The sequence below is a fragment of the Lissotriton vulgaris genome, unplaced genomic scaffold, assembly GCF_964263255.1.
Source record: "Lissotriton vulgaris unplaced genomic scaffold, aLisVul1.2 SCAFFOLD_702, whole genome shotgun sequence".
Classification (NCBI taxonomy): Eukaryota; Metazoa; Chordata; class Amphibia; order Caudata; family Salamandridae; genus Lissotriton; species Lissotriton vulgaris.
Window position 1 is genome coordinate 309,505 of NW_028250072.1, and position 9,672 is coordinate 319,176.

Below are 9,672 nucleotides of genomic sequence, written 5' to 3' on the forward strand. Positions count from 1 at the left end.
CATCCTGTAAAAATGCTGTACACTAAACATGTGTTATATAATATTTTAACTACCTCAACATTTTCATTAAATTAAACATAATTCCACTCCTCTAAACATTTTTTAATGTAAATATAAAAATGATTAATATAAATTATTTTTCTAAAACAATCACCACTCTTAACACCTAATAACCCAACATTCCACTCATAAACCAACATTTTTATTTCGAAATGAAATTCAAATTTCTTATTTTAGCTTAAATTAAAATTTCTAATTTTTATTTTTATTACTTTAATACTAATATTTTTAAAACACTCCCCACCCTTATCCCCTAATAACCCAACATCCTACTCTTAAAACAAAATTATAATTTTGATTTCAAATTTAAAATTTCAAAATTTTACTTTAATGTATGGTTTTATACAAATATTTTTAAAACACTTTCCACCCTTATCCCTTAATAACCCAACTTCCCGCTCCTAAAACATATCTTACAAAAACATTTTTTATACGGTTTCATACAAATATTAACACAATTAAAATAACAATAAATAATATCAATGAATACTATTTCGATATTTACAAAAAACAATATTTTACATATTCAATATTTTTCCCCGATATTTATTTAAACACAAAAAATTCGATATTATCTACTAACAATATTTCTGATTCGATATTTTGTACTTCGATATTTTTAAACAAAAAAAACAATATTTTTTAAAACAATATTAATAGCTTCGATATAATTGTAATATCAATATTAAAACTTTGATATTACTGTAATTCAATATTTAGAATTCAATATTATGTCTATTTACCCATAATTACAGGCAAATAAGACAGGATGAGTTATAAAATAAACAAGTATATGGCAGGCTACACAGGAAGGCACACTATGCGGTAAGGAAGAACAGCATCAAATGTTTGTACATCAATGTAGGATCACTAGCTTCAAGCAGGAAAAACCTAGTCCAATTATGGTAAAAATGTACTCATCAGGACTCTTTTGGCTTCCAGTTTGAAAGCAGCCGTTTGATCAGATTCTGCGAATTTCTGGTGAAAGAGAATTCCATTCTTGTAATTTACTAATTTAACCAAGGGTTAATCTAATAAGGTACTTTCCTTTTACAAGTCTTTCTCTCAAACCTCTTAAGTCATTTCTAAAAAAGTCAAGGTTTGCATCCCAACAGTAGTTCTAATGAAGAGAAACCTAGGCTGTACTCAACCTATTTTCTAATTACAAGCATTTGCAATGCAATAGGTCTCACATTGTGAGGGTTTAAGCTATTGGCATTGTGAATTACAATGCCTTTTATTTATCTGTTTTGATAATTAACACATTAATAAAAGGCATTGTCATTTACAATGCCAATAGCTCAAACTTTTGTAAATGCGAGACCTATTGCATTTCAAAGAAGCGGCCGCCATTGTCCTGGGCTGCTTGAAAAAAGTGAAAGCACGCATGGAGCGCTGAATGTTGCAGGAAAGCATGGTGTGTCTCAGTAGGAGAAACTCATTAAAGAAAATAGTGCTTACAGACTAAACAAGACATATCATGTAACAACAGAAGTAAAAGGGCCAGTCATCATGGGAGGTTACAAATGAAAACAAGGAGGTACTAAGGAGGGACAAACAATCTTATTAACAAATCAGAACCCAGCATTTACGAAGGACTATGACACAAGCCAATGGCAAATAAGGACAGAGAGTGGGCGGGCCTCAAGTTCATACTCGAATACAGCATGCCTCGCAGAGCAGCACATGTGCTGCCAAGGCTTAACCTAAAAAGGGCTAGTGGTAGCAGCTGGTCCCAGTTTTTCCTTTCCCCCATTTTCATTATTGTAATGCAAATATAAAAATGCATTCACATCACTCTCTAATAACCAATCTGTCTAATGATGATAAATGGAAGTTCCAAGGTGTTTCATTCCTAGCTGTTGTCAAACTTGCTGAATGAGTTTGAAAACAAATGGTGTTCCTTGATCAACTAATATTTCTTTAGGAAACCCCACCTTTGGAAAAATCTCAACCAAACTGCTAGCAATAGTTTTAGAGGTAGTTTTCCTGAGAGGTATGGCTTCAGGATATCGGGTGGGGTACTCAACTAATGGCAAGGTGTATTTCTAACATTAGGGGTAGCAAGTAAAAGTCCCACTAAGTCTAACCCAATTCTTTCGAAGGGAGTCCCGGCATAGGCATTTTTTGTTGGGGAACATGGCGAGCATCATAGGATATTTTTGTGTTTTTTGCAATCGGGACATTCCTTACAATATTTCTTGATTTGGGCAAATATATGAGGCCAATATAACAGTTTAGTCTGAGAAGTCTTTTCTACTCCAAAATGTCCTGCCTTTAAATTGGATTGACCAAAAAAAAAGTATTAAGTCCCTAAAAGAAATGGGAACTAATAGCTTAGGTCAGTCTCCTACCTTTTGTACTCCATGCAACAGCCTATCTAAAATCTGAAACTGGGTAAACCCGGCTCTCTTCTTTTGCATTCCTATAGGCATTTTGCAATGCATCTGTAATATGGTATTAGAGCTGAACTGAAATATTTATCCAGGTCCCAGGGTTCGTCTGTCAAAACGGTATTTTGAGCTAGGCTTACGTTTTTTGCTGGTGCCTCTCTCTTTTCGTTCTCTGTGACTTTGTAGTAATGGAGGAAGCTCCGTTTTTCTAATTTTTCCTTCATGAATGGAGCTTCTCAGAATCAAGTTTTCTTAATGTTTCTCTTAGAAAAGAACAAAAGTTGATGTTAGCGGATAGTTTTTAATTCCCCATTCTGATATTATGTTTTAGAGAGGTTTATTGGTTTGGGAAGAGGTTGAGGGAATAAAACTATTCCTGCAGACCACAAGTTCCTTGTTTAAGGATATATTGCAGGGTTTTGGACAGTCTGTAATTACAAGAGATCAGGAAACAGGTTTATTTGAGCAGCATAACATCCTTTTATTAAATGTTTCGATTTCCTCCTTCTTCTATAAGTCTCGGGTAGCTCCCTGGACCGGTGACACTCAGGGGCTGATTCTGATGCGGGTTGGAAATGCTTCCTGACTGAATAGGGTTGGAAATGGTTTCCGACCCACTCGGATCGGGACAGTCTGACCAACGGAGTACAATGCATCCGGATGCTTCCCAATACGATTTGGTTAGACTCCCATTGACTTCAATGGGAGCATATGTTTCTAACCGCATCATATTTGGGCCCTGGGTCATTCCCGATCCGATTTGGAAGGAGCAAATGCCATTAGAAGGCTTTCCTAACCGCATCAGAATCAGGCCCTAGATGTGAAAGCTTTCCAACCCTCAGCAGAATCAGGCCCTCAGTGTAAAAAAAAGAGTGCACATGTAAGTGTTTTTGTTTCAATCTTTCTCTTCCCTTTCTTTGCCTGTCCTGCACTTAAGGGCCTGCCTCTTTCTTCTCTCTCTGTCTCTCTTCTGTTCCTTTCAAGTTTTATTCACAGTGGGTAGTGAAGTGAGCTTAAGTGTTTCTCACAAGAACTTTGTGATAAAGGAAAATATAAACATTTTTAAAAAGGGAGAATAAAATAAAATACTGACTAGCACTAAAAGGTCTATTGTTCCTCTCGTTCTAGAATGTATTAGGCTCTTTTGATTCAACTCTTTGAATATCCTCTACAAAAGGTAATCCTCCTAAGTTGTGGAATGTAATGGGATATTTTTCATAATTATTGTGGCCTTTTAGTTGTTAATGTCAATCTTGGCGTCTTGCGCTATGCATCCCCTCCCGCTTATTCATTCCCGTATGCTTTCACCTATGTAAGCCAAGCTTCTCCTGGTAGCCGGGTACCTTTCTCCAGTCCTGAGATTAGGTTGGAGACACTGCAGCAGAGGGTGAAACCTCCCATCAGTCATGGGCTCCTGGTCTTTCTTGCGGAACTCATTGTAGCTTTCCAAGGTCCAGATCAGATCCGGTTCCTGTGGTGTATCGTGAGTACCATGGTGTGCCTTCTCCCTTCTCAGTTCCGTGGACTCTCATCGCTTTTTCTCCAGGGTTAACATTCTGGAGAGAGAACAGAGGTCTTTTTCAAAGTCTGTCTTCCCTACTCCCAGTGTCCTTTGTCTTTTCTCACTTTAAAACATCTTGCATTTTGTTCTAGGCCACTGAGTTTTGTGAATGAGGGACGGATACAGAGTGATAATAGGTAAGTCTTCTGTCCCGCTGCACAGGCTCTTCCACATACACATGCACAAGCTCTCTTGGAATCTTGGACAATACCTAACCTGAACTGGAGGTGGGGTCCTAAGCTTATCCTTCTCAAGGGCAATCCTTTCCCTCTTCAGTTCTCTTCTCATTCCTTGTACTCTTAATTTCTCTTCACTCTCACTCAATTTCTCTTCCCAGGCCCATTCCTCCCATCACCCCAGTCTCTCTAGCCTCCTCTACTGTTGTTCATGGTGACTTAGTCCCAGCTTCTTCCTCTCATACTCTCCGGCCTCCTGTTTTTGCTCATCTTTAGCTTTCTTAGGAGCCAGCTGCAAGGTCAGGGTCTTTAGTAGGCTTAACCACCCAAGGGATCTACTCCTGGAATTGGGGAAAGTGGTACCCTACAAATTATAAGTATTGTGTGAACTCTGGGGATTCTGGATATTAACCGGAAGGTGAATTTTGCGGGCACTCTGTAAAGTGTATTAGAAGACACACTCGGGTATGTCTGGGTTGGATCTATACTATGGAGACATGAGAGCCTCCTTCTGGGCTCCTAACATTATTCTCCGGCCCTGATTCTAACACAGTGTTATAACCTATTTGGCGACGATCATGGGATACTGTGTAAAGGACAGCGTGACATCTTCACCCTGTTGATATTCTTCTTGCCAGAGGTGTTTGTGTAAAGGTGAGCTCTTGTTGGGGCCTGCTCCTGTGGATAGCTGAAGGAACCTTATCTAGTGCAATCCTTGACTGAGGTGTTTGTGAGGCTTCTGGTGCGATTCCCCTTGGAGTGAGTGTGATTTGGGCGGCTGATCCTGCTTCTGCCCGGCCGTGGAGGATCGCTGCATTCCTTATGTTAAACGAAGCCTGTGTGAGCCCTCTGGACTCTGCAGCTAAGGAGCGCTGATGGAGGAGCGACTGCCCCTTAGAATCTGCGTGGTTGTCGGGCGTTGTGAGGGGAGCATTTTCCATTAAGTAACATTGGTCTGGAGCAAGCTCGTGATTCTGCTCTGCCTTCTCGAGTGACACCTCCATCTGTGTCCAGAGTTTGCCTTCTAAGCGTAGGTGCAGTGCTTATTCCTCTCAGGAGTTTGGGAGTAAGCTGTTTGCTTTGTGGCAGTTTTGGTGTTCCTTGCTCTTGTCTGCTGCGTTCTCCGAGTGCTTGGGTAGCAATAGTGGCCCTCCAAGAAACTTGGTCTACACAAAACCTCAATCTAGAGAAATATTTCATATATGACATTCCTGCAGAACAGGTTGACCGGGGGCACGCAAAAGGCGGGATAGCGATCTTACTAAATGAAGATTACAAATGGGCACAAGAAGTAATTCCAACTAACTCAAAGAACCATCAATGTATCAAAATCAAGTGCGAGACAAGTCCTCCTGAAACTTTAAAAGAAATATTAATTTATAACATATATATCCCCCCCGGAGCAAAAATGGACGCACTTACTATAGAAATCTTAAAAGACATAGAACAAACAATAGAAAATCAGGATTATCCTTCGCTTTTCATCATGGGAGATCTTAATGGGAAAATCTCTAATGAGTTAATATCGAAATGGGCAAATTGGCTCACAGATGAGGCCCTGAGAATCTCTATTCCACTATTTCCAAAAGAAAACAAGGCGGATAAAAGAGGGAAGATCCTAATAGCATCGCTACCTATTTTAAACGGAACAATACTAAATGGCAATGTAGAAGGAGACATACCTGCCTCAAATACAAGACAGGGAAACTGTAATCCTTCACTACTGGACTACATGATCTGTAGCTATGATCTACACAAATCAGTTTTACAACTTAAAGTTAACTTTGCCGATAGTAGTGATCATGCAATACTACAGCTAACTACAGAGTGGAGAGCACAACAGCCCCAGTCAAATCAAATTATGTATAGCTGTAGTACTGTCCTGGTAAACCCAACTCAAAGACGGATCCACTGGAACTCTGCTACTCTCATCAAACTAATCTCTATAATTGACTCAACACAACTCTTACAAAGAATATACTCAGCAAATCCGATAACAAACTTTGAAATTATGACAAAAAAATTAACACAAAAATTACAGGAAAAGCTGATCCAACCTCCAAAGAAACAAAACAAAAAACAAAAGTTAGCTACTAATTCAACTTACCTAAACAAACTGGTACGAGCACAATTTTTAGAAAAATCACCAGATAGACAGATAGAAATCAACAAACTGAAAAATCAACGCAGGAGAGAAAGAGAAAAAAACAAGAGAATAACCCAAGATAAAAATTGGGTAGCTCTGCAAATAGCAGCGAAACAAAATAACCAACGTGCATATTGGAACATAATTGCGAAAGAAATAGGCACGAAAAAAGTATTACAATCTATCCCGGTGCCTCCAGCAGAATGGGAAATATATCTGGCCAATTTATATAAATTAAACACTACTGTACAAAAGAGTTATCATCCTGCTAGGAACTCGGAAATAAAATCCTCAGACTGTGAAGTTACTAGTCCACTCTCTATTGAGCTACATATAAGAAAGGCAAGATCGACCGGAGCAACAGGTCCGGATCAAATACCGATCAAGGTCCTCCAATGCAATCCCAAAGAATGGAGTAAGATGCTATTTCCCCTTTTCAACTACATTTTTAGAACTGGAGATATTCCCAAATCTTGGAAGGGGAGCATTATAATACCCATACATAAAAAGGGCACAAGGTTGTATCCTGGTAATTATAGACAGATAGCCCTTTTGGACGCAACAGGAAAGATTTTTACAGCTACAGTATTAGACCATCTAAAAGATTGGGCCTATTCATCGGGACGGATCCCTTTATATCAGGCTGGATTTAGATCAAAGCATTCAGTCACCGACAATATCGCTGTTCTGCAAACCATCTTAGATAAATATGTTACAATAAAATCTCTGGTTATATATGCTGCTTTTATCGACTTTACCACTGCATTCGATAGAGTAGACAGAGCAACACTATGGAGAAAACTCTATAATATGGGTATCCCGGACAATCTACTACATATACTAACAGTATTACATACAGATACCTGGTGCCAAGTCCAAATGGGGATGGAAAAAGGACTTACTAGTGCAATCCCGACCCCAAATGGCCTTAGGCAAGGATGTCTCCTCGCTCCTTTACTCTTTTCCCTTTATCTCAGTGACTTGCCTCAACATTTTCAACAGATATGTAATTTTCCACCAAAAATTGCTTCTCATAAAATACATACTTTATTATATGCGGATGATGTCATTATTTTAGATCAAACTCCATTCGGTTTGCAAAGAAGCCTTGAGGCCCTCCACAATTATACAGAGGAAAATTACTTAATACCAAACATCTCGAAAACTAAAATAGTACCGTTCTCTGGAAGAAAAAAGAGTACTAAATGTATCTGGTCACTAGTGGGAAAAACGGTGGAAGTGGTAAAAGAATACACTTACTTAGGAAGAATATTTACCAAGTCCTTACAAAATAAGTCCCATACTTTGCATTTAACCCGGAAATCCGATGTCCATGTGGGAGCACTGTTACGGCTATACGCTGCATCTGGACAAAGACATCTCTCTGCAATGCTCAAGGTATACAGTGCCAAAATTCCACCAGTACTGTCGTACGCACTCGAGCACATACCAATTAGCCAATGGTCCTTTCTAGACTTAAAAGAAGGGAAGATCCTATGAAGTTATCTCAATCGGTTCCAGTGCAAGCGCTCCGCCTCGAGCTGTCACTGACTAGCTCCTATGCCAGAGGAATCGCAAATATCATCAGGTGGGCATATAATCTCCTACATGCTGAAGAAGGAACGCTTCGATACCTGTTAAAAACTGAGACATTCGAACGTGAACCATCGAACTATGTATTTTCTAAAAATGTCCTATCTGCTTTTAAGCTATCAGAGGTTAACATCGAGCTGTTACTGTCTTGGTCTCCTGCCCAGTTGAAACTCTTTCTAAAGCACTTTACTACAAGACTAAGTTTTGACCTCGATTCTCAACATTGTCTTAAACTGTCATTATATAAAAATATCTCTGAAATTATAGAGTATAAGAAACCTCAACAATATATAAACTTTAACCTGTACCACGGGGTCAGGAGATCGATTGTTTTACTTCGATTCGGAATACTTCCTGTAATAACTATCACATCTAGGTGGTATTCAAAAGAAAACCCTATTTGTAATTTATGTAATAGTGAGGAGCAGGACTTGGAACATCTATTATCTGTTTGCACAAATGCGTTAGTGGTAGAAGCAAGGAAAAGATTTTTATGACCGGTTTATTCACAATGTAGAATTAACTCGGTACAGGAATTGATTATTTTATGTAAAGTTCCGCCAAACGAATTCGTATGTCACAATTTTTACAAATTTTTAAAACCATTTTTAAACTTATATTAGAATGAATTTTTTAAACAAAAGTGTGTAAATTTGAATATTGTGTATTTAATATTTGTGGTTCTCAGTGGAGATCCAAATCAAATACAAAAAATAAACTTGAAAACTTGAAACTTGGGTACATTATCTCCCTACAAGTCTAGTCCTTGTTTAAATTTTATTTGGAGCCAAGGGACCTCCAGAATAAAATTGATCCTGGTACCCTTGCCCCCATTTTAAACCACTTTCACATCTACACTGTCCTGGCCCCACACCCCCACTTCACCTATACAGCAGTTGGAATAAGATCTCTGCCAAAGAGCCCCTCTTTGAGGTGTTGCCCGTTGGGTATTGCACCGCCGACCCAACGAGGAGCATTGCCGATGATGAAGCATGACACTCGCAAGGGTGTGTGAGGCCACTACATCCAACAAAATGGATGCCCATTTGTAGGTACCCCACGTTGCCCTACAGCATCCCTAACCTGTCTCCAATCAAACTAGCACTCCTTTAGGAACAGCCTGGCACCCCTCTTGTAAATTCATCATTTACCATTCCCATATCAAAGCCACCTTCTCTGACATCCGTCAATTGAAAGAAGAAGCTATCCAGTTCTCATTCAAATGTAATAATTCTTTTATTTTTAATGGGTTACTGCTATATAGATCACCAGGGGATAGAATTTTTTTTATTGAATCTATTTCTTCAGTTCTGGAGTCCTGTATTGAACACTCCAACGTTTCCATACTAGGGGACTTCAACTTTCACTTAGAGTCTGTCGAAAGCTAGACTTAGACTTCAAACAAATTGTCACAGAGCCCACCCACAAGGGGAATTATACCCTGGATGGTATTTTTACAAATTACCCCCAGATAAAATTCAGGAGCACGCTGCCATTAACTTGGACTGATCACAAGGCTATATTCTTTGACTTACTTCTAACGCAGTCAATAACCAAAGAACAGAAGAAAAGCAGGACAGCTATAGTACGCCTTTGGAGGTAAATAACTATCCCTGACTTAGAAACTGCGCTACAGTCCCATCACCCCCATTTAGATACCAACCCAGACTTAGCAGCCCAAAATTGTAATAGCTTTATCGACCAAGCTGCGAAAAATGAGTCCCTGAAACTCACAAGCATCTC